Source organism: Rhamphochromis longiceps, linkage group LG7 (assembly GCF_057381845.1).
Source record: "Rhamphochromis longiceps isolate RC_006_pf linkage group LG7, R_longiceps_female_GT1.1, whole genome shotgun sequence".
NCBI lineage: Eukaryota > Metazoa > Chordata > Actinopteri > Cichliformes > Cichlidae > Rhamphochromis > Rhamphochromis longiceps.
The window spans coordinates 5557177-5584653 of record NC_140563.1 but is presented as its reverse complement, the minus strand read 5'-3'; the positions used below and the strand labels follow the sequence as shown (position 1 = coordinate 5584653).

General features: G+C 41.5%; 1 pseudogene; it reads left to right on the top strand.

The window, feature by feature from the left end:
- Positions 1-13276: 13276 nt before the first annotated feature.
- LOC146664604 (immunoglobulin-like and fibronectin type III domain-containing protein 1) lies at positions 13277-27320 on the top strand (annotated as a pseudogene).
- The last annotated feature ends 157 nt before the right edge of the window (positions 27321-27477 follow it).

The window sequence follows — 27477 nt, the reverse complement described above, 5'->3', positions numbered from 1 at the left end:
GAAGAAGAATTCTATAGCAGTCAAAGCTAATTTTACACCGTGGGGCACATACAGCCCACACTGTTCTTAAGTGGGCAAATGAGTACATTTCCCCTTTATGTCAGCATAAAGATGTTTAACTACACATTACGTCCCTTAAGTGTTTTAAAATAAGAAACAGAAGTGCAACTTCAACAGCATGTTTCCGTTTTTCTGGATGATAAGTGTGTAAAATTACAGAAAAGTTCTGGTAGCTCGACGCCCAGACTCTCTGTATTTATAAAATACAGTGGGGCAAAAAAGTATTTAGTCAGCCACCGATTGTGCAAGTTCCCTCACCTAAAATGATGACAGAGGTCAGTAATTTGCACCAGAGGTACACTTCAACTGTGAGAGACAGAATGTGAAAAAAAAAATAATCCATGAATCCACATGGTAGGATTTGTAAAGAATTTATTGGTAAATCAGGGTGGAAAATAAGTATTTGGTCAATAACAAAAATACAACTCAATACTTTGTAACATAACCTTTGTTGGCAATAACAGAGGTCACAGTAGCTGGTATTTTGGCCCATTCCTCCATGCAGATCTTCTCGAGAGCAGTGATGTTTTGGGGCTGTCGCCGAGCAACACGGACTTTCAACTCCCGCCACAGATTTTCTATGGGGTTGAGGTCTGGAGACTGGCTAGGCCACTCCAGGACTTTCAAATGCTTCTTACGGAGCCCCTCCTTTGTTGCCCGGGCGGTGTGTTTTGGATCATTGTCATGTTGGAAGACCCAGCCTCGTTTCATCTTCAAAGTTCTCACTGATGGAAGGAGGTTTTGGCTCAAAATCTCACGATACATGGCCCCATTCATTCTGTCCTTAACACGGATCAGTCGTCCTGTCCCCTTGGCAGAAAACCAGACCCATAGCATGATGTTTCCACCCCCATGCTTCACAGTAGGTATGGTGTTCTTGGGATGCAACTCAGTATTCTTCTTCCTCCAAACACGACGAGTTGAGTTTATACCAAAAAGTTCTACTTTGGTTTCATCTGACCACATGACATTCTCCCAATCCTCTGCTGTATCATCCATGTGCTCTCTGGCAAACTTCAGACGGGCCTGGACATGCACTGGCTTCAGCAGCGGAACACGTCTGGCACTGCGGGATTTGATTCCCTGCCGTTGTAGTGTGTTACTGATGGTGACCTTTGTTACTTTGGTCCCAGCTCTCTGCAGGTCATTCACCAGGTCCCCCCGTGTGGTTCTGGGATCTTTGCTCACCGTTCTCATGATCATTTTGACCCCACGGGATGAGATCTTGCGTGGAGCCCCAGATCGAGGGAGATTATCAGTGGTCTTGTATGTCTTCCATTTTCTGATGATTGCTCCCACAGTTGATTTTTTCACACCAAGCTGCTTGCCTATTGTAGATTCACTCTTCCCAGTCTGGTGCAGGTCTACAATACTTTTCCTGGTGTCCTTCGAAAGCTCTTTGGTCTTGGCCATGGCGGAGTTTGGAGTCTGACTGTTTGAGGCTGTGGACAGGTGTCTTTTATACAGATGATGAGTTCAAACAGGTGCCATTCATACAGGTAACGAGTGGGGGACAGAAAAGCGTCTTACAGAAGACGTTACAGGTCTGTGAGAGCCAGAGATTTTCCATGTTTAAGGTGACCAAATACTTATTTTCCACCCGAATTTACGAATAAATTCTTTACAAATCCTACCATGTGGATTCATGGATTTTTTTTTCACATTCTGTCTCTCACAGTTGAAGTGTACCTCTGGTGCAAATTACTGACCTCTGTCATCATTTTAAGTGGGGGAACTTGCACAATCAGTGGCTGACTAAATACTTTTTTGCCCCACTGTATAAGTTTATGTTAATTCACACAAAATGGTTTTTTTTTAAACCAAAATTTCTGTAGGTGGTGAAAAACAGGAACATGTTTGCCATTTAATTGTTTATCTGTTACTTAATTCCTTCGGTTTAGCCTGAATGGCCACGGGATCTTTATCAGCAGGAAATGAAACGTTAAACGTCCAAATATTTATGTCCTCCTTCACATTTTTCAGCTTTCCAGTGGATCAGATTGGAGTCTTTGCTGGGCCGATTCTAGACCCTTACCTTTGACACCCCCGTTCTATAGTTTTGGGCTTTGTCAGTTTGGTCAACACAACTGGCAGAGGAGGAGGCTTTGGTGTGTATACGTACTGGTGGCTGGGACTCAGCTGCCTTCAGAAAGATGTTTTTGTCTTTTAATACCTCAGAAATTTTTAAATACTGCTCTTGTGGGTTTTTTTTAAACAAATAAAAATGAAAACATCCATTAAATCAAAACTATAACTCATAAAAGAAAAGAAAATCTAAACTGCAATAACAAAACTCTTTCTGGAAACTAAACCAAACTGAAAACGAAGCATCTTGCTGTCTTTTTGGATCCACTGCTAGACTTAAACACAATGCTGTGTTCATTATTTAGTGGCTCTATAGTGTAGTGAGTTACACATATACCTATCAACCAGTTCATCTGTGGAAGTAGACACAAATCCCTTGGGGGTTGTATCAGAAAGGATGTAAAAAAAATAAATAAATCTGGCAAATCAAATATGTGGAGCTACCTGCTGTGGCAAACCCTTGTGAATAAGGCAGCAGCTAAAAGTAGCTTCTTCTGCAATAGTGATTATTTCCTACGGTACATACCATGTTGAGTTAGCTTGGCACTGGGATGGTGGGAATGATAAAAAGGTATAAAACCATCTCAGTCTGGCAGGTGGTATCAAAGAAAGGGTTGGGGGAGCTGTCGGTCTGCTCACACCCACACAGCCTGCAGAAGATGTCTAAGTGACAATATCTGTGGGTGTGAAAGAACAAGGCGTGTACACATGTGATATATGAAATAAAAGGAGCCTCGCATAAACCTCTAGAGAACAAGTCGCCCTTTTGAATGACAAAATACATTAAACATGTTGTTTATTCCCAGCAAGATGTAGTTCCAGTCAAACAGCTGCAGCTATAGTAAGACGCTGATGCCATTATGAATCTAGATAGAGATCAAAGGACACAAAATCTGTCCTATCATATTATGACCTCAATTTAGTTTGTCCTGACTGTCCCTTCTGAATCAGTTGGATCACAAACCATAATCCCCTGTCTCTGTGGATTAATAATGTAATCTTCAGAGCAAACACTGAGCGTAAATGAAATGTTTAGGTATTCACCTGGGCTGTATTGAAATGAGTGAATGACCCCAGTCAGACATCATTCACGCCGAAACAAAAACTTCACAGCGTTCACCTTGCTTGGACTGTTGCAGTGAACATTGAAGGTATTTCATCACGCGCACACACGGGGTTTGAAAGTCACCCGAAGTATGTAATCAAGTAGTTTCCTGTGCTTCCTTTTTTTCCTTTTCCCATTTGGATGCAGGAGATTATCATAGGCCTTCTGAGGGACATTCTTCATTACATTTGATCATCTGACTCATTTTTGTGAGGCTTGAAGTAAAAACCGGTCTCTTTTGTGCTATAATCCCCTGTTTGTCTGTTCTTCCGTTCTTTCTTTTTCATCCAAGATCAGGCAAGCATCCAATGAGCAGCAAGGGACCTTCACTTTTTTAACACATATTACAAGTGAACAAATTGTCACACAGCACATGTAGCTTCATTTAGTGACGACTAACACAAAGAAGAAGGTGTAGACTGGCTTAGTAAACGGTTTAAAATGATCTGAAACATGCAGTCGGTCAGGTTTCACGTTTGTGATTTCTGTTTTGAATTTAACTTGCAGTGATTTTACTTCTGCAGGAACATTTGGCACCCAGTCCCACCCTGCAGGGATCTCCATGAATCCTGGAGGCAGATGAGCTGGTGTGCAGTGCAATGATATGGACAGAGAGGGTATGTTCAAGGTGGGGACAGATAGAGGTAGGTATGCTGCTGTTTTGTACGGTATTGCAGAAACCATGCCCATGGGGAAGAGTCAAGGCCCAGTAGGCTGTGAGGCACTAATTTAGCACTGAAGTTAGAGAAAACTGAACCACAGGGTACAACATCACCAGGAGCTTGGTATGCAGAGGGAATTATCTCAGAATATGATGATGTTTGCAATTTGAACAAAGAAAACGTGACACAGACGAGCAAATGAGGAGAAACCAGCCTCTTTGTCAAGGGTGCCATAGTTTTAATCAGCAATTCTACTAAACCAGGAACTGCAGCTTTTTAGGAATTTCTTTCTTCGCACTCACCCAACATCTGCTTGTCTATCTTTGACTGTCTCTGCACATCTGTCGGCCTGCCTGCCTGTCTGTCCACCCGTCCTTCAACCTTCATCTCCTTCAGTCTCTCACAAACACCCCGCCTTGTTGTCGTCCAACCTTCGTTTTTTCCTGGGCAGCACAGCAGCCCACAGGCTTTGATGAGAGGTCTAAGCTAAAATGTCACAGGGATTAACAGGTTTTGCCTCCTGCATCCCTCCGGATCAGTTCTGGCTGCCCTCTGTGCCTCAGCTTCTTCCCCCCCAAAACAGGTGCGGATTGGCATTTCTTTCTGCTCCTCTGTGTCCTATTGAATTTATTTCCAGAGAGGGAGGTGGAGGGAATAACATTCTTCCATGTTTATAGATGAGTAAAAGAGGAAACAGGGTATGAGGAGAGGTCAAGTGAAAGGATGAGGAGGAAACAGGAGATCAAAATCCTTTGAGCAAAATATTTGAGTGAAAATTTGTTTTCTATATTTCAGTTCAGCTTTGATTATTCACTTATTTATATCATTTTGATAAATATTGAATCTTCCTTTACAACAGATGCACAGAAACAGATGTGTGCCCTCAGAATATAAATGCAAAATAATGGAAAAGTTGTCATTTAAAACTCGACTTTAATTTTTACATTGAGTCGCTGCACAGAAGATGGACGCAAGCACTCTGCAGCTGTCTTCTGCAGCCATCCAAATACCGTTGTCTCCAAATGAGTTGTCTCCAGAGATGTGCGGCTCAGAGGGGCCTTCACATAGATAGAGCTGTTGCCATATTAAGCGGCAACAGCAGTGTTCTCTCTGATTGCTTCTGCAAAAAGTTAAATAGACCTAAACGCCCACACAAGTCCACCCTCTATCTTTCCACAAAGATTTTTGTCAGTTGTGGAGCACTGCTGCAGTGAATTAAAGAGCAAGCTACAATCCCATGTGAACAAGTGAAGAATCTAAATACAGAAACTGTAAAAATAGCTCTGCTGTCAGTGTTACGTTAGCGGTGAATGTATCAAAGTGTGAATTCTTCAGTGCTCTTAGTCGTGAACGGTTTATCTGAGGAGAGGGCACGCAATATCAAAGGACATCATCAATGTGATCTTTGATGTGCTGAATATCGTAGCTTCTTTTTAAAAGTACCAACTTCTTTCATTATGTAGTCACTGAAGAAGCTCCGACAGCTGAAACCGGAGTGACTTTCTTAGTCTTAGAGTCCATCTTTTATCAAGAGTGAATGTGTATCTTGGTGCTTTCCAGGAATTCAGTGCTGACAGAAAAATCACACAAAATAAAATTCAACCAACTGAATCATCCTGTTTTTGTGTTTTTGAGTATGAATGTGCTTAGAAAGAAATCTAGGTCATTTCGCCATCATTAATATGCCAGCCAGGTGTAGCACAAAGAGGATTAGAGGGAAATAATGCCAATAGGGCTCTCTATGTCTGCCTCTCCTTCATTCTATCTCTTTCTCTCAAAACCAAACAATCACACTTAAGTGCTCCCCGCTGTACCTCAAAGAGTATTTCCATGACAAGCAGTCAAAATTTGCAATAAAATATTTCTGTATTATACCAAGCTTCAAGGATGAGCTTGTTTAAAACCCATTAAACAAGAAACAGTTCCAAAATTTAACTTCTGACATTGCATAAAATCATTAAAGTAAATTTCAGCACAGACACTGTATAGTTTCCCTGCTCCTAAAACTCACAGGTAGGAGTTTTAAGCAGCAAACTTCGCCTGAAAGACAATCATGAGCCAAACTGTGCCATTCACAAATGTGAATCACTGTATATCTCTGCAAGTTTTCAATATAATTTTGGCCGATCTAGTTGTTGCTCTGCACCCCATTCTAATGCCAAACACACCAGTGCAACTCCACTGCACCCGAAGGTTAACTAGCTAACACAGATGGGCGCAAATACGAAGCTTGATGCAGAAGGCAGAAATCGCATCCGTCTTCGCTGAGTGTAAAAATAGGCTTGCGTCATTTGCCAAGACACAACTTCTGTTTTGAAAGAACATACTCTCTGGCATTATTATGATCTTTGAATAAACACACCAGTAGAGATATGGAGCCATAGACAGGGAACACACGTTTGCAAAGCCACAAACAAACATGAATCTACAGCAAAATTTGTGTTCAAGCCTGGTTCAAAAGGATAGCTCTGTAAAGTGGGAATGGTTTGTGTCACGTTTCTAGTGAGTCTACATGCTCAACATAGCTATAGTTTTATTCATTTGTATATATCTTTTTAAATGCAACTCTAATTCCAGCATCTGTCACATTATGAAGTGTCTGTGTGGTAGTCTTCTTGTAAAACTAATCCATTTATAGTTTGTGCTTTATTTTTGACTCCTGTCATTTTCTTGCATGAGTCAGTAAACAAAACAAACACAGCTCTTCAAAGGTGCATCCAAATGTCTCCGTCCAACATGTCATGGTCCCTTGGTCTCTGACCCGGTTGTTTTAGTTTTTTGTGAGCTCAAAGGTCGTTTGACCATCTGTGTTTGTGTTCTTCATGAGTTCTTTATTCTTTGTTAGCACCCAAAGTTGATCTATATTAAGTTGATCTCTATATTGCTTTGTATGTTGAGTCTTCAGTTCTTGTTAGTTTTTGGTTACTGAAGATTTTGTGGAGTTTGTTTTCAGTTAGTGATTCCCTTGTTTAATTGTGTCTTACTTCCTGTTTTATTTTGATATCTGCTGGTCTTTTGTGTCTTGTGTCCATTTTTACTTCCTTCCTGTCATTTTCCAAGTAAACTTCAGCTGTGTCTTTTTACTCCAGGTGTTTCCAGGGGATTATGGTTTGTGATCCCAAATTACATCTTGTGTACATGTAGTTTCAGTCTCCTCTTCAGCCACAGTGTGGTTTATGCTTCTATTTGCAGACTTTGTGTTATGTAATTTGGTTTCCTGCCAAATAAAGGTTGGTTTTAGTTTGTTCTTGCCTGTCTGTGAGTCCTGTGTTTGGGTGCTATTTCTGCAAACCTCGACACACTGATCATCTGCCAGATAGAGAGGAAGAACTGTCATAAGTTTGAAAGTGGCTTGAGTTTATACCTTCCTCAGAAATGTAAAAAAAAAGAATATATTTTGGACATAAATGATTATCTGTAGCTTATGTAGTTTAGTCATAACATAAGAAATCTAAAGTGTTGGTCTTGCAACAATATTAAATTTTACAATTAAATAAGAATGGTCTCATATTCTCAGTGTGTTCTTCCTGAGGTCATGTTTTGTTTTTAGCAGTTTTACAAGAAGCACTTTTTACTGTTTTTTTCCTATCTAGCAGGAAGACAAAATCTCTAAAGATTCATTCTCAGAAAATTGAAGTCAGTAACTATCATCAGTGAAGCAGATGTCTGAGGTCTTAGCGGGCCCCGTCTCTAGAGATGAGAGGAAGATCTACTCTGCCGACCACTCAGACCAGTCCACCTCCCTGGATTTATTTCATAAGAGGCAAAGGAAGTGAAAACAAAAGGGAGATGCCTTCAAAAAGCAAAAACATAGGACGAAAAAAAGAAATTAGCCAGGCAGGATAAAAAGCACAGAGCATCCTTAGAGGGAATCCAATGAAAAATCAGGTGGACTTTAAGGATCTTGTGCTTCTGATAAATTAAGCAGAAAAGAAGATGGGGGGTGGGGGGCATCACTAGGAATGCAAAACTGGGTGGATGAATTGATGCATTGATGCATGACCACTACATGGTGCCATGGTTGTTACTGTTGTCTCACAGCAGAGATGATCTGAGTTCAAATCCCCTCGTTAGCTGGCGTCTTTCTGTGTGGAGTTTACTGAGTTTACATGCTCTCCCTGCACCTATGTGGTTTCCTCCAACTACACAGCAAATCCAGCATGTCCAAATTAACACTGTCGGATTTGATTTCAACACTATTAAAGTGTCTATATGGGTCCACACCAGAGAGTGTTAATTTAACTCTTTTTGGAGAGTTGGTACGTTAACTCTGATTTAGTGTTAAACACCAAATCTGTCTGGAGTTGATAATTTAACACTTGGTGTTAAGAGTTTATATATTAACTCTCAAAGAGTATTTTAGTTTAACTACGTAAGAGTTATCTTCTAATTCATTCTAAAAAGCTGGAATTTTACTGTTCTGAACTTCTAGAAATTTCTTTTGGAAATAAACATTTACTAAAAAGACGCAATGGTTTTTGAAAAACATTTATTCTGAACTGTGCACCACAATTTCAAAAACATTTTCTGAAAGATGTAACAGTGTACATGTTCTCACTTTCATTAGAATTTTGTTTATCAAAAGGTCTGACATGGTAAATGCAAATAACAGCATTCTCATCACTTATTTCTTCAATACAATATGCATGTCCTTCATTCATCACTTTGTGGAACTTCAACGCACTTCTGCTCTCCCCCATATTCCATCTTCACAAGCATATCCTGTGTGGAGATTGAATAAAAATTAGTTGACACTAATTAATGGCACAAATAATCCAGTAAACAATTGCAGCACAGTAAAAAAAAAAAAAAAGGAATCCTTTTTGAGCCATTACTTGTGTAAAGTATTTTCCCAAAAGACAAGGACACAGGCAACAGGTAATACTGAACTAAATGTAAAACCTCAACCTTTTTCATTTTTACCTAAACCATGTGCACAAAACTCTGGAGGGATCTAAATGCTACCGTGGAATCCAGTCAGGACGTCTGCTACTGCTGTTTGCTCGTGTTTTTTTTATTTTTTTATGGGCGATCGTTTTCAGGCTTCAAGTAGCACCATTATACCAACATTTCACATTCTAGACATTGTTTTAGGTGTATTTGACCAAAAGTTTGACTGAAAATTCACATGCAAGCTTTTTTTTCAAGGCTGTGGTATTTGCCCGCAAACAATACCTTTCAGCTAGCTAAAACAGAATATTATGCTATCACCGAGCAACATGGCTAATGCCTTTCACACAGCTTTGTCTCAACTCCAAAGAGCCACAGAAGTAAAAGCTCATAATAATAATTGAAACAATCTTTGAAAAAATGACTTACCAAGCATGGCAAACAACTCAAATATGTAGAGCAAAATGTTCTGAAACGGCTTCACTTCAGCTTCGATTGGAGCCTATGGTGCTGGGGGCGGAGTCTGTGAATTTACTCTGTTGGTGTCATAGCCCCTCTAGGAGTTCAGAGTTAAGAGGTCAAGAGTTAATGTTTCCATTTTAACACCTCCAGATTTGACAGAGAAACACTCATTTTTAACACTCGATTTTAACTACTATCATTTTACACCTCAGAGTTACATTAAAAGAATGTGACTCTACTTAGAGTAAAATTAACTCTACTTTTGCAAGGAGACTATTAACACCAAAAAATTTAACACTTTTGAATTTGCTGTGTACCTTTCATAGTTTAATTACAGAATCTAAACTGGCCATAGGTACGGATGTAGTGTAGAATCAATATAGATGTGAAATCAAGGTCTTGTTGTGTAGAGCAATCAATGCAAATCCATTCAATAATAAAAGATCACTGAAACAGATGAGCAGGAGGAGGCCGCCAGTTTTACAGAAGTAAGATCATCTCGACAACAAACTTTCTCACCTTATTTCTCATACCACCATTCTTGTTTTTTTTTAAACTCACTCTTCAACTTTCAGCCAATATGAGCAGGACTGCAACTAAAGAACATTTTCTCAGTTAACTTAGTCATCATCTTTCAGTCATCAGAATCATCTCATCATCTCATCTTCATCAAGACTGGATCATTTAGCTGAAATCGGCTCTGTTTTTTCACCAATGCCTTCCCACCAGTGCTCCTTTAAAGCGCTTCTGTTTTCACAACAGACGAATTCTTTTTTACCCTGAACTCACACTGCACCAACGCTATCTGTGCCCACCTGCTGCCTTTTGGACTGGTTTGGATATTTAAATATTCTCGTCTCTGTTAGACTCTCCAGACTCCCACTGCTTTCTGGACTTCTAATTTTCTTCCAACTTTCTTTAACTTTTGTAGCAATATTTTCACATTTGCTTTTTTTTTTCTCTTTTGAGTTACTCTCATCTCATTGTGCAATCCCCTCACTTTTTCATGTGCTACTTTCTAAACTACTTTTTAATTAAGTAATCATCAGCAGTGATTTTTTTTTCAGATCCTTTATAGCAATAGCAGAATTAGCATGAAAATGTAAAAAATGTCCCAAAAACACAGTGTATCCACAATAGCTAATTATATGGTAGCAACTAAATGCATTTAGCGATGTAGACATGATCAAGATGACCTGCTGAACTTTAACTCCTCCAAAAAGAGAAACTTTCAAGTGACTGACTGGTCTCTGTCTCTGAACGCACCATTCCACAAAAATCAAATCAAACTCAAACTGCTTCTCTGAGCATGACAGTAAGTTCGCTTTACTCAGATGGCCTCCACAGCAACCACATCTCAGTTCAATAGAGCATGTTTGGGATTTGGTTGAAAGGGACAGTTTGCATCATTGATGTGAAACAGAAAAATCTGCATCAACTGTGAGGTGTTAGCATCTCATTATAGACTAAAATTTTAGCAACTTTTTGAATCTATGCTGCAAAGAATGATTTCGTTCTGAAGACAAAAGTGGTACCTGGTAAAATCAATGAGCTGTAAATGGGCCTTTGCTCAGTATCTGTTTTTTAGGAACTAGACAGAGAAGAACAGGACATACAATGAAGAGGAAAAAGTAAAAATAAAGGGAAAAAAGAAAAAACATGCATATGACATTTTAAAGTTTTTATTAATGTAATGATGTGTTCAGATATTATTATTTCTATCAGTAGTTTTCCTTATCTGCCATACTGGAATCGACAAATAAATTTTTTTACCCATACGTTATCTTCTTGAAAACTGTAAAGTGTGATTTTCTTTCTTTTTGCAAATTTGCAGAAAAACATCAAGGGTGTGACCTCAGTGGAATTCATACAGACTTCTTCTTTTTCCTCTGTTAAATGCCACAGGCATTGCCCCAGTTGGAAAAAAGAAGGGGGGATGGGGGTGCTGTACCGTTTCTCTTCATTATATTATTTTATATTGTATTATATTATTACAGTCTATAGTTTAGCCGTTTATCCTGTGTTGGAGTGATAGACACACTGCAGCTCTCGGCACATGGTATAACCAAGCTTTTTAACATCCTGAAGAGCACACAAGGACACGCAAGGTCTGAGAGCAGAGGATGATAATGTATTGGTTAATGGATGTATCATTGCTAGATGTACATACATTTTCCACTTGTAATGATATACTGAGACCTCTGACACCCAAGCAGAAAGGAAAATGTTCATCAGAAATGGAGGCTGCTAGAAACTCTCTGTCAGCACAAGCTCTTTGGAGAACATTAATGCCTGCAATAGCCCACAGAGTACCATCAAACAAAGTGACCTGTGGGAAATATTAGCATTATGGCCCTGCTGAGTGTAGCCTCAGCAATCATAACCCAGAACAGATCACAGCCTTATTTGTCCAGAGACAGGACACAGCAGGGGTTCAAGCTGAGTGCCCTATCATGGCTCATTCACCAAAAAAGACTCGAGAAAAATGTGGAGACCAAACTGGCAGGATCCCACAGAGCGTGGAGCATTGTGTGGATTAAGAACATCATAAGAGGAGACATTTGGGCTGGAAGCAGTATAACCAGAAACCTTGGGCACAGACTAAATCTATGAAAAACTAAAAGCTTTTTAACAAGTAAGTTTGGTTGGCTGTGTGTCTTGTTTTTTTCTGAAATAATCGAGCCAAGGGGGGAATAAAAATCCTTTTGCAATTTGCTATGCTGGCTGCTGAGAGAGAGAGAGAGAGATCAAGGACACTGAACAAAGAGGCAGAGAAGTAAGCAGGGAGAAAAGACGTTCTTGTGTTCCACTTGCAGTGAGACAGCAACCTGTTCAGCACTTTGTAGCTTGCAGTCACTTGCTACTCGGTTAGACTGTAGAGTTATACCATCAAAGAGTTTGCTGGGGCTGCTTAAAAACGACTCTCTATGGCAGGTATCAAAGCTTACAGCGCTAATTAGCTCTCAATGTGTAGTTATTTGCTGCAGGAGGCAAAACTTACATAAACTTCTTGGATTTACATTTTTTATCACTCATGTTGAGGTTAATTGCTCATTTCATTGGCTTTTAAAGTCAAATTTACATGCAAAACCCCAGGGTGAGGAAAAAAGGTTGGATTTGTACACTAGCTCACATGTAAACATGCTCACGTGTAGTGAAATGCATGTTCGGTTCTTTTCTTTTGTTAAAAAAAAAATCCTATCTAGTAGGTAACAGTATACGGAGCTTGACATTTGCTCATACTTTCACGGAGGTTTTATATATCCAGTATTGTTCCTTCAGCTTCTCATAGTGTGTATTCATTATGTCCACACAAAGAAGTAGATACACAGCTACACATGTGAAAAGAAATTAGGGCTGGGCATGAGGGAGAAATCCAAATTCAAAGTAAGAAAGAAGGAGCACAGTTCATCAGTGATACAAACACAATGCTTTATCTCACACAGCAGGTGTGTGGATTACCTTTTAATTGGATCTTGGTGTGAGACTGGAAAAGGCAAAGGCCTATTGTAGTCGCTGCTGAAAGGGGGATGACAAAGCAAGAAAAGGACAGGGAATGAGCAGAGGAAGGGAAGTGAGTTACAATCTTGCATGCTTTTGGGAACACACACCCAATCACCACAGGAAGAGTGTGTTAAATGCAACCGGCACACTTTTATATAGACCTAAACACATTCAGGTATATAAGCATGAGCACAGGGCTAGCGGTTCTTCCGCTTGTCCTATTAAGTCAAAATATAGGATATTAGCTGTATCACTGTATCAGTTGGAAAGGATGTGCCTTTGTCCCCTCTTATCCACTAGAGTTAAATGATGTTGCACCTAACCCCACGGAAGTGGGAGCCCAATATCTGCCATTTGCAAAACTATACTTTCACATCTCTATTGGTGTCTACTTAAAGCCAGGTGCAGTTCACCTCACCTTTACATCACTATCATCATACTATCAGAGCTCCTCCAGACCTCCGGGGTCAAAGCAGAGCACACAGAACAGCACATGTGAGAGAGGCAGATGACCTCTTCCTGCAGCTCGTCCACCTTCACCTCCTCCATGAGCTCCACCAAGTATCCTAAGGTGGCTCAGGGCTTGGCAAGGAGCGCAGAGGGTAGGGATCTTGCATGCAAGGAGATCCTCCTTCATTCTGGCATTCTTAGCGCTAAATCTTTGGTATTATGAGACAGGCAAGGAAGGACTATCTAAAAGAGCTGTCTTTGCTATAAGCAAAAGCAGCATAATTAACTAACATCAATGATTAGCTTCAACAACCATGTCAAATCCCCTAATGTAGAGCGCAAAAATAAAGTTTATTACCTACTGCAGACTTCTCAGCACTTAGTCAGGCCTCCGTTCTTTTTTCTCTTCTCCTTTCAAAAAAAAGGAAAAAGAAACAATTGTGCACTTAGGTTGCCTGTTTGTACAATATTCTGATAGTCTTACTGTGGATGTACTTGACTCACCTTTAGAGCACTCTGGGGTTCAATGTAAGACCTCCGCTGTGGTGGAGTCCTTCAACCAGGTACAAAAATCCCCCCAAATCCCAGAGGGAGAGTCTGTCCCAGATTTTGAAGTGAAGCTACGGCCCATCACTGCCCAAGAGGGTGAGGTGAACCATTCTTTTCATTCCACAGCAGCTTGAAATTTTACAAAATGCCCTTTGCATCTTGCAGAATCTCTCCTCACATTATATTGCAAGCAAGTGCCCTTGAGACTATAAGAAAAGCGTGCACCAGCCAAATTTAGACACTTGCCCATGATTTGCCTGGAAACACTGGATGACACAAACAAAACTCTACTGGGAAACAAAAGTTTCATGTGATGTGAAAACTTTAGGTAAACATTTTTTCTTACTGAGCGAAGGTACTGTGGGCTGCATCTGATAAAAGTCCTAACAAAGACCTCACCAAGGACAGAAATACTGTGATAAAGACTTTATAGTTCTCATCACCTCTATTGAAAAAGCATTTGCTGCTTATGCTGAATACCAGTGCCTTTTTAGCATAAAATCTACGCGTTTTAATCTGATTCACTCTACCTCTACCTGTAAATTATAGATTAAGAGAGCTGCAGAAGCTCGCCCATCACAATATGCAGAATACTGCAGAGTAGCCAGGCTATTATCATTCATGGAATGACCCTACAGCTACTTGTCTCAAAAGGAAAGCAGAAAATGATGATCCTAAATCATTTAATGTTATGGCAACTGTTATAGCAAAATATAAATCTTAACCTGATCTGTCTTTTTGTCATTCATAGGTGACAATGCTGCATTCAAGGCAAATGTGACTGGGAATCCACAGCCCAGTGTGAGCTGGGAGCGAGCTAGTGGGTTCCCACTGTCTGTGGCAACAAAATCTTCCCATGACAACATCGACAAACAGCATATACTGAAGGTTTGACACTGTAAAACTACATGACTTATCCTTGGCCTAATTGAAATTTGATCTACAAAATACTAGTTAGACCTGCCATGATGTATGAAAAAAGGACCGGAGGCAGATCTGGAGGTCGCAGAGGTAAAGATGTTAAGATTTTCATTAAGAGTGACTAGGATGGACAAGATAAGAAATGAATACATCAGAGGTTCAGCTCAGGCTGAATGGTTTGGAGACAAAGTTAGAGAAGTGTGTCTGAGATGGTTTGGACATGAGCGGAGGAGGGATTGTGATATATTTGACCAGGATGTTACCAGGCAGGAGGAAAAGAGGAAGATCGCAGAGAAGATTCGTGGATGTAGTGAAGAGGGACATGCAGACTGTTGGTGTGACAGAGGAGAATGCCCTAGAGATAGGATAAGATGGAGGCAGATGATGGGCTGTGACAACTCCTAAAGTGAGCAGCTGAAAGTAGAAGAAGAAGAAGATTAAATTTCCCCCTTTTTATGTGATATTTTAAAACATTAAGGGATTTTGTTCACTGTCATTGTGTTGCTGCTGACTAATGTTAAGCTTGTGTTATATCTGATGAGCATCCCTGTTTAATTTTAGTCATCTAACACTATACATGTAAGTAGTATTTACTGTAGCTTTGCATGTACTTGTGTACTCTGTTTTCTCAAGTTTTTCACTGAATGTTACTCTATTGACAAATAAATCATGCCATTATTTTTTTTAAGTTAAGACTGTAATTTCAGCATCATTATCTGGAAGTGTGAATTCAGGGTTTAGGGTATCTAGTAAAAATGTGTTGCTTTAAAAGGTGAAATACTCTTTCTGGGCATGGTATCTCTGTACAGCCTATCATTTAGCTGAACAGCTCCCCGTTTTGGTGCTGTCAAGTGAGATGACACACCATGCATCATGAGGAAAAGTAGATAGGACGGGGAAAAAAACTCTCACTGAACCTTTTATCTATAACCACTCCACAGTGGATTTAGTGCTTTCTCTGTACCAGCCGGGGAGCTTAACTGAAGCTTAAATAGCTATTATAAAGCAATTAACTTGTGGGTGCTGACATATGCATCTCCCCTTGCCATCTGTTTCTCTGGTAAGGGATGACTGTTAAGTTCCAATACTGTGTGTTGAGGAGTTATTCCTATCATGCCACTGCCTTCTACTGCTTAAAATGAGTACTGCAGTGGGATAAAAATGACCTGAATGACAGGCCCCACCTTATCATGCGAATTCCTGAGGTCAGATGGCCCAGGATGTGAGTGGGCGTTAAGGCGTCTGGGAAGGGATCTCAAAACTGGATTATAGATGGCAGAGAGTTGGTGTCGTAAACCCCCGCCTCTGTTCAAAGATGGTCGCTCACAGTGGACATAGATGGCTTCTTTCACTCCTCTTTCAAACCATCTGTCCTCTCTGTCCAAAATGTGAACATTGGCATCCTCGAAAGAGTGTCCTTTATCCTTAAGATGCAGATGGACTGCTGAGTCTTGTCCTGTGGAGGTGGCTCTTCTGTGTTGTGCCATGCGCTTGTGAAGTGGCTGTTTGGTCTCTCCAATGTAGAGGTCTGAGCATTCCTCGCTGCACTGTACAGCATACACCACATTGTTAAGTTTGTGTTTTGGCGTTTTGTCTTTTGGGTGAACCAGTTTCTGTCTGAGCGTGTTGCTGGGTCTGAAATGCACCGGGATGCCATGCTTGGAGAAAACTCTCCTGAGTGTCTCTGATACACCGGCTACATAGGGGATGACAATGTTGTTGCGTCTGTCCTTCTTATCCTCCCTCGCTGGTGTCTGGTCTTCTTTTCTGTGCCTCTTTGCTGACTTTAAGAACGCCCATTTAGGATAGCCGCACGTTTTGAGTGCTTCCTTTACATGTGTGTGTTCCTTCTTTTTCCCTTCAGGCTTAGAGGGAACATGTTCTGCCCGGTGGTGTAGGGTCCTGATTACTCCAAGTTTGTGTTCCAAAGGGTGATGGGAGTCAAAGAGGAGGTACTGGTCCGTGTGTGTGGGCTTCCGGTAAACTTCGATGTTGAGTTTGCCGTTCTCTTCAATGTGCACAGCGCAGTCCAGGAAAGGCAAACAGTTGTCCTTTGTGTCTTCCCTGGTGAACTTGATGTTCTTATCCACAGCGTTGATGTGCGCAGTGAAGGATTCCACTTCTTGTGTCTTGATTTTGACCCAGGTGTCGTCCACATATCTGTACCAGTGGCTGGGTACTCTTCCTTTGAAAGAGCCAAGAGCCTTCCTTTCCACTTCCTCCATGTAAAGGTTGGCTACAATAGGTGACACGGGGGAGCTCATGGCACAGCCATGTTTTTGTCTGTAAAAGCCTTCGTTGTACTTGAAATATGTAGTGGTGAGGCAGAGGTCTAACAGTGTGCAGATCTGATCGGGTGTGAAGTTGGTCCTGTCCTCCAAGGAGCTGTCTTCTTGTAGTCGTTTTCTTCTCGGATGAGAGGTGAAACGTCTTCAAGCAACTTAAAGAAGTCCAGACGCTTTTCTTTGCAAGCTCCTTTGACTACGATGACCTGGATGACTGAGAACCTTCACAGACATATTGCCGTACATTTTGGGAGGAACACCCTTCAACTGGTGCGGGAGTATGAAAGGGAATCAAGGAAACTAGCGGATTATAGGAACCATCTCCGTTTCAACCTAAGATGTAGACAAAGCAGAGTTGTTCCTAAGAGCCTGCGCCTTGGATCCACTGTCAGGGGATACAGAGCAGACTTGATTCTACAGAGAGCACAAAATCACCTTTTAAGTGAAAGGATAAGACAGGTCCATTTCACCATAGATGCCCTCCAGATCAAGATCAGCCAGACCCTGCAGGAACTGGAAATCCTTCTACCCTGTCCAATCTTAGAAGAGGTTTACAAGTTTGTGGACAAGGCTCAGCGGGCCCAACACTCTAAAGGAAAAGAAAGACAACGCAGGAAATTTCACACCTTGCTTTCAAAAACACACACTCCTCATCCTGAACCTACACAACCCAGAGAAGAAAACACACCTGATGCCAGTCAGGAGAAATGGGTTAAGAACTTTTCAGACAGGATCCTCACTGAACCTGAAAAGAGAGTATTAGCCAAAGGACTCAATTTTGCCATTTCTCCACAACAGTTGCCCATAGTGGACCTCATCACAGCCACAGAATCTGCCATACGGATTAATAAATTATCACAGACAGAAGCAGAGCAAATCAGGATGAAAGTCTCAGCCATGCTCTCCAGTGCCAAAGTCCCTCCATCCAACCTCACAATACAGGAAAAGAAGGCCGTCGCTTCCCTGAGCAAAGACCACAACATCACTGTTTTACCAGCTGATAAGGGAAGATGCACCGTGGTCCTAAACACTACAGATTACCATACAAAGATCACTACTCTCCTCAGTGACAACAATACCTACGAAGCCCTAAAGCGAGACCCCACAAGCAGCTACAAAAAGAAAGTTATAGCTTGCCTTCAAGACTTTGAAAAGGACAAAATTATTGACCGCCTTACATATCACCGCCTTTACCCAGGGGATGCCATACCCTGCATCTACGGACTTCCTAAGATCCACAAGGAAGCTGTCCCACTCAGACCCATAGTCAGTAGCATAAACTCAGCCACTTATAACATTGCAAAACACCTTGCTCCTCTCGTGGGGAACAACCCACACCACATCAAGAACTCCACCGACTTCACCGACAAGGTCCAGAAACTTACCCTGGATCCAGATGAAACCATGGTGTCCTTTGATGTAGTCTCTCTCTTCACTTGCATACCCACCACGGAGGCCGTGGAGACTGTCAGAAAACAACTACAAGAAGACAGCTCCTTGGAGGACAGGACCAACTTCACACCCAATCAGATCTGCACACTGTTAGACCTCTGCCTCACCACTACATATTTCAAATACAACGAAGGCTTTTACAGACAAAAACATGGCTGTGCCATGGGCTCCCCCGTGTCACCTATTGTAGCCAACCTTTACATGGAGGAAGTGGAAAGGAAGGCTCTTGGCTCTTTCAAAGGAAGAGTACCCAGCCACTGGTACAGATATGTAGACGACACCTGGGTCAAAATCAAGACACAAGAAGTGGAATCCTTCACTGCGCACATCAACGCTGTGGATAAGAACATCAAGTTCACCAGGGAAGACACAAAGGACAACTGTTTGCCTTTCCTGGACTGCGCTGTGCACATTGAAGAGAACGGCAAACTCAACATCGAAGTTTACCGGAAGCCCACACACACGGACCAGTACCTCCTCTTTGACTCCCATCACCCTCTGGAACACAAACTTGGAGTAATCAGGACCCTACACCACCGGGCAGAACATGTTCCCTCTAAGCCTGAAGGGAAAAAGAAGGAACACACACATGTAAAGGAAGCACTCAAAACGTGCGGCTATCCTAAATGGGCGTTCTTAAAGTCAGCAAAGAGGCACAGAAAAGAAGACCAGACACCAGCGAGAGAGGATAAGAAGGACAGACGCAACAACATTGTCATCCCCTATGTAGCCGGTGTATCAGAGACACTCAGGAGAGTTTTCTCCAAGCATGACATCCCAGTGTATTTCAGACCCAGCAACACGCTCAGACAGAAACTGGTTCACCCGAAAGACAAAACGCCAAAACACAAACTTAACAATGTGGTGTATGCTGTACAGTGCAGCGAGGAATGCTCAGACCTCTACATTGGAGAGACCAAACAGCCACTTCACAAGCGCATGGCACAACACAGAAGAGCCACCTCCACAGGACAAGACTCAGCAGTCCATCTGCATCTTAAGGATAAAGGACACTCTTTCGAGGATGCCAATGTTCACATTTTGGACAGAGAGGACAGATGGTTTGAAAGAGGAGTGAAAGAAGCATCTATGTCCACTGTGAGCGACCATCTTTGACGACACCAACTCTCTGCCATCTATAATCTATAATCCAGTTTTGAGATCCCTTCCCAGACGCCTTAACGCCCACTCACATCCTGGGCCATCTGACCTCAGGAATTCGCATGATAAGGTGGGGCCAGGTTTCACAATGAACACACCCGAAACTCTGGCTGATTGGGACCCACGCCCAGTTTCCCACCTTGGCTCAGGGAATTAGAGGATCATCAGGGGGTCCTTTTGTCCCTCTGTGGGGGGGTCACTCCCACTAGGTTTATATCTGGGACACTCCACCATTTGACCTTAGAACTGAAGAAGCTTCTCGGATGAGAGGTGAAACGTCTTCAAGCAACTTAAAGAAGTCCAGACGCTTTTCTTTGCAAGCTCCTTTGACTATCTCAGTTACTCCAAAAAAAGGAACCCACAGATACAGTATACTGCCATTGTTTGAGGAAATATAAAACACTGGAACATAATGTGGAAATAGTTTTCCCAGAAGTGTTTTTTGTTTTTGCAGGTAAAGGAAAAGGGGAGGGAAAGAGATGAAAAGTCTGATGTCTCTCTGTATGAGGATGACCTCACCTACACCTTAAAGATTAAGGATATGAAAGCCACTGACACTGGAAACTAAACAACCAGCATTGGAGACCTCACTGCCACCTTGCTGCTTTTTATTTGCCAACACGAAGAAAAAAAACTAGTTTGTCTTGTTTTTGTTGTTTTGTTTTTCCCAACAGAGCTGTCTTGTTGGAGCTAATATTTCTAGGGAAACAAACCTTCACAGTTGAGATATGAGCTGCCACTGCCTTGTTTTCCTCCCCTGAGATTAGAAGCTTCGCTCCTTCGTAGCTATGCAAAACAACATCATCTTCCCTGTTTTTCAAATGAAGATGTATGGGGAGTGCAATAAATCCTCCCTCCTAGTGCTTAGTTGAAAGTAATCCAACCAAATCCCTGCTCACAACAAGCTCATTTATTACAGCTCTGCCTAACAAGACATTTACTTGCCCAAGGTGCAAGTTGGGGCATGTAAATATCTTTACAAGGACACGTGGCTGTCCTCTGGGTTTGGACCAAGAGAAGCATAGCAATTGAGGTTGTGTTAATTATAGTTATTCATGAATATGAGTACGCTCTATCTTTTTTTTTCTGGGACTGAATATAAAGAACAAGCCTAATAAGTGCAAGAGCATTTAAATTCTGTTCATACTTTCACCTTGTAATCATCAGTGTCTGTGCTTCTACTTCTAAAATTACTAAAACTTTGTAAGTGTAGTATGCTAATAAAGTCCACATTAGCGCTAAAGTGCCTCTCTTATTTTCATTCTTCCTCTGTTTTAATTCTATATAGGCATTCCCATCAAGTTTACCAGAATGTCTGTGTGCATGAGAGAAGCACAGCCCGCCTGGAGTGTGAGATGAGCTCCAAGGACGTGCACATTCACTGGCTGAAGGATGGGTGTGATATCACAGCAAGCGGGCGCTACATCTTCATGCGTGAGGGGAAAAGGGCTGAGGTTATTATAGAAGAGTGTCAGCTGGCTGATGAGGGAGAGTACTCTGTTGTCTGCACTCAGGACAACGATGCACACGAATATGTCAAGTCTGCTAAAGTCACTGTGGCTGGTAAGAATTCTGCTCTATAGAGAAAAAGAACCCTTAAATTTTCTTGGACTATAAGGTGAAAGTGCATGTGTTCCTCCACTGATCAAACAATGCAGTAAACTGCAGTTACAGCAACAGAGAAATAGAAAAATAGCACAGTGCTGTTCAGAACAAAACAGAGTGTCAGTGCCAAAAAAGATGCTTTGTGGAAACAAAACACAGGCCTATTGTGTGTATTATTATAGTACTGCACAGCCACAGAGTAGTGGTGAGAGTAAGTGCTCCATCTGTTGAACTGTTAGCCACAGATTCCTATCAGGCAAGCACCCGGTGCTCTCCCTTGCAACACTGCAGTAGAAAGACTTGCGAGTATGGCGATCTATCTTCTTCACTCTTGTGTAACTTCCCATATTCTTTTGTCTCTCCCTTGTTGCACTCCCACACATCCTTCCTCCTCTTTCAGGCTGTTACCCCTGCAGAATTTTTATCTGAGCAGACTCCACCATGTTCACAAATTGCTTACTGCTCTCAAGTTCATTTAGAAAAAAAAAAAAAAAATGTTAATAAGGATACAATGTTATGCAGAGATGTACTTATAATAACAATTTTATAGACAAATGATGCTATTTGGGGGGGCGCCAAATGTTTTCTTCTTCCTAAGGGGGGCGTAGCAGGAAATAATTGAGAAGCACTGTCCTAATGGAAGATTAAAACATCACTAACACTTTTCTGTGAGCAGACTGTGAAGCTCCTGATTTACAGTACGGTTGTTTTTCTTGTAAAACATTCGATACGGCGTAAAACGATCGACTGTCATGGACGAAAACCATTTTGGACCTCGGATACATGAGACACACTAACTGGTTTAGGTTAAGCATTAGTCGGGCAGAAATCCTGCAGATGAACCGGTTAAATACCGAGTCAATAATACAAGCAAAAAAAGAACAAAATTAGGAAGTATGCAGTTGGAAGCACTGAAGTGTTGTTTACATTTTGTATACAGATGCTGCACTACAGAAAAAAAGCTGAATGCAATGAAAAGTAAAATTTTGGGATCAATTTTTAATTAAACATGGAAATAATAATAAGAACGATGATAACAATCATCTCCAAAGAAACAGACATGGAAAAGCATGAGCTACGATAAGAAAGACATCACTCAGCCTTCAGAATATATATGTTATATTGCTTCTACAACGTCGCTCTACGGGGCATTAAATTCTCATTTCCTGTTATAGCTATGTTACAGGTTCAGGCGATTCTCCACTGGCTATTGGGAGGAGCCGTAAACATTATTGCTATTGAGGCCAGATTGTATTTTGGTGAGAACATTAGCAAAGAGGCATCTTACTTATTGCCCCAGCGACATGAAACTAGCGGGATTTTCTTCTTCTTCTTGGTCCTAACAAGAGAATACACACACCACAGGGAGACAGCAGTTAAGAAGGGAAGGAGTGGACCTGCAGACACACACGCACGCACAAGCATGCACGCGAGCATGCACGCACACACGCACGCGAGGAGGCACGAAGTAAGATGGAAAAAAAAAAGTGAAAGAAAATAAAAAACACTGCCCTGAAGTCAATTCCACACTCAAGCAACAAAGAAAAAAAAAAAAAAAAAAAAAAAAAAAAAGTTCTGTAAGTATGTTTTACAATAGTCATGCTCGTGACTTCCACCTTTCAGCTTCTGACAATAAGATGGATCATTTTGGATGTAAAATACTACTAGCATATTTTAGAGAGTAAAATGGATGTTTCTTTTGCAGATTTCAGCTAACGTTTTTGAATCAGCCAAAGCCAAGGCAATGGAAAAAACTGTAAAAATCTAACAACACAGCATAACTGATTAATAATTAATTCTATGAATGTTAATTCTCTCTAAGTTCTTTTTCTCTGTGTGTTGCCAGAGTGTTTTGCCTCACTGAAGAGTGGTATGTCAGATGTTCAGTGTTCGACAGGGTCCCCTGCAGAGCCGAGTGTTGTTCTTGCTGATGAGAAGGTGGATGGAGTATGGCTGAAGGATGGGGTGGAGGTAAGAGATAACGCAGAACTGGATAAAAGACTTGTTAGCTGTTAATCCTGAAATGTAAATTTGGCAATTTTTTTTTGCCTTTTTCATCCATCCTTTTGTGTTAAATTCAACAGTTTTCGAAGCTGAATGGAGTTCAGGTGGTAAAACAGGGAGCTGTGCACAAACTAATTTTCTCTGGTGTGAATGAGTCCCATGAGAGCAAGTACACATTCAGAGCTAAAGGGGCTGAAAGTGAGGCTGTGCCCAGTATTGCAGGTTAGTGCAGTGGTTCCCAAACTGTTTTGCTAGGTCCCCCTTTGTTTTACAAGAAAAATCCTCGCTCCCCCCCGAAACCCCCACGCACAAACACATCCTCCAAACACACACGCCCATGTTTTTTTTTCAAACTCCATTGTGGTTTATTTCTATGGGGAACAGCTGGGACAAATCAGACCTAATGAGACAAGGGGAAGCAAAACTAGGCACACTGCACAGGGACTTTCACAATAAAACAGGAAACAAGATTCTTTATTTGTCACATGCATAGTTATACAAGTACAATACTCAGTGAAATGTATCTAAACTTACAGCATCTGGTATTACAAAGGCAAATCAGATCCTAAGCTTACCTGGTATAAGGATGGTGTGAAGGTTATGGAGGATGAGAGGACCAAGGTGGAGCAGACAGATAATAGCACCTCATTGGTGCTTAGCAGGTGGATTAAAATAAAGGGTGTCATGCTGTATCATATGCAGATACAGTTGTTTTTTTATTTACTTTGGATGTTTACTTGATGCGTGAGAGAAGATTAGTGGCGCATTTATGTGTTGTCTCAAGAGCGACTGTGGTGCTGCTGTTACTGACGTGCAACTCATTGTGATTGGTGGATGAAATCACACAATCATATTAATTTAAAGCACTTTTTGAAATGGAGGTTTGTATTTAACTAACACATCGCTTTCTTTAGACCGCCCAAAGCCTCCTCAAGGGAAAGTTGAGTTTCTTGAGCCGTAAGAGAAGTGTATCAAGATGAAATGGAAGGCTCGAAGTGACAACGGGGGTAAGCAGGTCACCAGTTTTGTGATCGATCGCTGTATGGTAGGCAAGAGGTCCTGGAACAGGGTTGGAGAAGTGGATAGTAGCATTAATGCCTTCACTGATGATAAAGTGGAGGAGGGCCATGCATACTAGCATTGCATCAGAGCCATCAATGAAGAGGGAATGAGTGACCCTCTGGAGACAGAGGAGGCCATGGTGGAGAGCCCATAGGTGAGCACTAATCATGATCAAAATCAGCCCAAATAGGTCCAACTAGAGGTGAAAGGTAAAGAGAAATGCTTTATGGTTTACAGTTCACTGCAGTTCCACTTCATTGCCATGCTAAAAGTTTCATATCCTGGATTTGAGATGTCTATTGACATCTGTTTAAAATCCACTTATCCAGAGCCTCCAGGTACAGCATCACAGCCTCATGTGTCTAATTTAACTAAGAACACCATGACAGTGAGTTGGAGTCCTCCAGCCAGTGATGGAGGAGCTTCAGTTCACGGCTACATCTGTGAACTGAGGAGAAATAAAGGCTGCAAATCCATAAGGAGCTACTCACTGGTCAGGCTTGGAGCAGCGTGCCAAGCCAAGCAATCTCATGCGTCACTGCAAATTTTTTATTGAAATCAGTGGTACCGTTACAAGCCGAAGTGCCCATTTTAGCATTTTATCTAATAACTCCTGACTCCTAACCTAGCTTCCTTACTGATGCTACATTCACATCTATCACATTCAAGCCTTTATTACTGTTTCTAGAAACCAACTTCATGGTGTGCGGATTGGTGGAAGATATGGGGTATGAGTGACTAGTGTAAACAGGGCTGTTGCAGGCACTCCCAGCAACGTTTCTAATCCCATGCCGGCTAAAAATCCAGCACGTACGTCTTCCCCTCACAGTGTGTTGTTTATTTTCTTTCCTGAATCAGCAGGATGGAGCCCATCGGTATGTAGGCTCCCATATTGAAGCTTTGAGTTTTGAATTTGTGTCTTAACCACTTAGTCATTTGCTTTATCACCTATTTTACTCTAAATGGATACCGTGCTGTATTAAAAAAAACTTGAAATTAGCAACTTATCCAGTAATTTGGAAAATGTTTACTCAGATCAAAAATTAAGTGTAAAGTTTTGCCATTTCTAATGTATGGTTTTGCTTTTTTTATGCCCCTGTTGGCCATTAAAAAAACCTGAGCAATTCACTTTATATATGTGGAGTTTATGTTCCTTTTATTTCTGTACCTAAATATTTGATTTATTCAACAGTATACAAATTTAATTTTCCCCTGAAGCAGCTCCCGGCCTAGTGAGGAACCTGAATGTATCTGATTCCACAAACTCCTCCGTTTCTCTAAAGTGGACTCCTCCATGCCAAGGAGATGAGCCTATCAAGGAGATGCTAAGACGTGGAGGAAAGCCACTAAGATCCCTGTCTCCTGTACTGCCTTCACAGTGGTGGGACTTCAGGAGCAGATGAGGTACCACGTCCGTGTCTGAGCTGTCAATGAAAAAGGGGTGGGGGAGCCCACTGAGCTAGCAAAAGGTGTATTGGCCATAATCGTGTGGTTTTCCAGGCTGGAAAGGCAATTTGCCTTGACTTCAGCTTCACTGTAAGACTTCATCAGTGAAATAAAGTGGCTAATATTTAACAGTTGTCTTTCTCTTCAGGAGGATGTAATAACTGTACCTCGAAACACAAACCACAAACATCCAGTCAGACACATTTATATCCAAGATGGCATTCTCACCACAGGAAGACAGGTCATCACAAACACCAAGAATCACTCCCAGTCATTCACTTCTTCCACTCAGCAACTTGACTCTGGCATCTGTTCTCCTGAAGAATAACTATGGAGAGGCTCACTATAAAGTCCATGTCAAGGTTATAGGTAAGTGACGAATGCTTCATTATTTACTCCCCACTTTGTCCTTCTTTAATGATTGTATTCTGTAACAAGAAGTCACTTCAGATCCATTTTTGCTGTTTTGATAGCTTTATACAAACTTCCAGATCTGTCAAGAGAAATTTACAGTAATTTCTTCCTCTTGTTCTCCTGCTGCTGTACTCAGATGTTCCCCAACCGCCAAACAACCTCCAGTTGGTGGAGGAGATCCTGGACACAGTGGCTCTGCAATGGGATCACACCCGTGACCTGGCTGATGAGGATCAGGCAACACATTATGTACAGCTTCCTGGTTTACTGTGACCGAGTGTGTTTTCATTAGCAAGTACACTGTTACTGGACTGCTTCCAGGAAGGAAGTACTATTTTTAGGGTCACTGCACAGAATTCAGTCGGTGACAGGGATCCCTTAGATTCAAAGCAACCTTTCATCATCGCCAAGGAGAAAGGTAACAGTAGTGTATTTCTCAGTCTCAGTCACGCTCTTTACTCAGATTTATTTATGTCTGCTGTGTGTTTCCAAGAGAGCATCAACAGCCTTCAGGGGAAGGAATATGCATTACCTCAAAGTCATGTTAAACTTACTTTCCTGCTGCCGCTGAAGGACTAAGCCGTTCTCAAAGGACATGACTGCAACATGAGCTGTGCCTAACAGGGGCTGCCAACTCCACTGGTATGAAAGACATGGCTACTGATGTCAGCAACCATAATATATGTGAAGCAAAATTTAAAACATCTGTGCGTACAATCTTTGTACACACAGATGTTTACTTCTGTTGCCCACAAGTAAAAAAATTCTCCCCTTTGTAGGCTTGCTGGTATCAAGGGGAATCCATGATCTCTGATTCCACTCACTTTTGGCACCGCACAGTTAATGGAGTGTGCACTCTAGTCATCCCCACTTGTGGAGCTCAAGACAATGTAGAATACACTCTGGTGCTGGAAAACCCTCTGGGGATGGTCAAGTGTACCTGTAACCTAGTAGTGTATGGTAGGTTCTACAATGAGAGAGGGTGGAGAGTGAAATAATTAATAATTTATAATGATATTACCTTACTAAATATATATCTATATGTTAGGACTTTCAGATAAAGATGACAAGGGTCTGCTGGAGAGCTTCCTGACTAATCAGAAAAACAAAGAGATGCTTATTTTGGAAGGAGTCTTCTATAATTGGCCACTTCACTTGTTCTTACATTGCTGTTGGCATTTTCACTCATTTTGGTTTGACTAAGTTCTGTATATCACTGATTATAACTGTTAGGCATGTTGTAGTTTTCTGTTTTCATTTTTTTCAATTCTGGTAATACTTTTAGCAAACACTAGAGGTCAGACTCTCACTCTTCCTTCAGGAGTGGCTAAATGTTTGGTATGTTTGGGGGTTGCTCGTC